Raw genomic sequence first — 1,358 nt, 5'->3', positions numbered from 1 at the left:
TGCGCGGGGCGGGGGTGGGGGCCGGGGCTTTCCGAAATAGCTGAGAACAAGATCATGGGTGAAATGAATGGGGGTCCAAGGCTGCAGGCGGCCGGGGAGGGGGTGGAAGCTGCGACAGATAACACCATTTACAGACCGTGATGGGGTGGATGGACAGGATGGTGAGGGGTGGACAGACGGGCGCCGGGCAGCGTGAGGAGCGCGGTGGGACACCAGCTCGCTGCAAGGCTTCTCACTGGGACACCAGCAGGGCCAGCCAAAAGGCTCTTTGAGCAGCACTGGTGCACACCAGTTTGCCAATCTTGGACAAACGGAGCTCAGTTTGGTGGGCAGCAGCACCACAGCTGCTCCCTGTGACCTCTCCTGCTTCTTACACCACCCTGTCACCCTGCAAAGGGTGCCCTGCCACATGGCAGGACAGAGGCTGTGTCCTGCCATAGCTGCACCCTGCCATAGCTGCACCCACGGGTGGTGATCACCCCAGAAACGAGGCAGGGGGCCAAGCCAGCCCATGGGCAAGGAGTACTGCTGCTCTTCAGACTTGGCACTGGGGAGACACCTCTCAAGTGGGGCTTTTCTCCAGCCACGAGAGGAGCCACAGCCACCGCCCAGCCCGCACAGGATGCAGACAGGACCCCCCTGGTTGCCTTTGCCACACTTTTGGCCAGCACACGCCCAGACAGCCCCTGGAGCAGCTGGGCCATGCTGGTACAGCACGCAGTGGTGCTCGCAGGGGGACACGAGCCCCTTGTTTTGCTGCTCAGGCACCTCCCTGGCACCTCCGGGGCCACGTGGAGGACAGGGAGATGCCGTGTGGGACCCCCCAGCCTGTGCCAGGGGGCCCAGCTCCCGGTGCCAGAGGTTCCTCGGGCTGCCAGGGAGCTCTGGGCATCCCAGTGCTGAGCCTTACAGCGAGGGGGGACAGGGTGGCAATGCTGGGGCACGGGTGGCACACGGACCCGGGGAGCTGACGGGACACACGGGGTTTGCCATGACGGGGGAGGTGGGGGAGGACCCTGGCTCACGGCAGGTTTCCCTGCTCCATGGAAGCTCCTTTTCTTGACCCCCATGCAGCCGAGCCAGGCACTGCTAAACCCACCAAGTATATTGCCACACCATCACCCCCGGCCCCATCCTGCCCGTGGCACAGCGGCAGGGCTCAGCCCAGCAGCACCCTCCAGCAATTTGGGTGTTTTTTGAGGGGGGAGCCAGCACTGAGCTCCAGCTCCTGCCCCCACGCAGCCCCTGGCAGCGATGGCACCACGGGGGACATTTGCCATGGGGTCCCCAGGGTCAGCAGGCACCTGGGGCACCTGGGGCATCCACTCTGCTGCAGGACACGGGGTCTCGCTCGGCAC

This window comes from Merops nubicus, unplaced genomic scaffold (assembly GCF_000691845.1).
Source record: "Merops nubicus isolate BGI_N331 unplaced genomic scaffold, ASM69184v1 scaffold30785, whole genome shotgun sequence".
In the NCBI taxonomy this organism is placed as follows: Eukaryota; Metazoa; Chordata; class Aves; order Coraciiformes; family Meropidae; genus Merops; species Merops nubicus.
The sequence above is the reverse complement of the archived record's forward strand: the minus strand, read 5'-3'. Positions refer to the sequence as shown.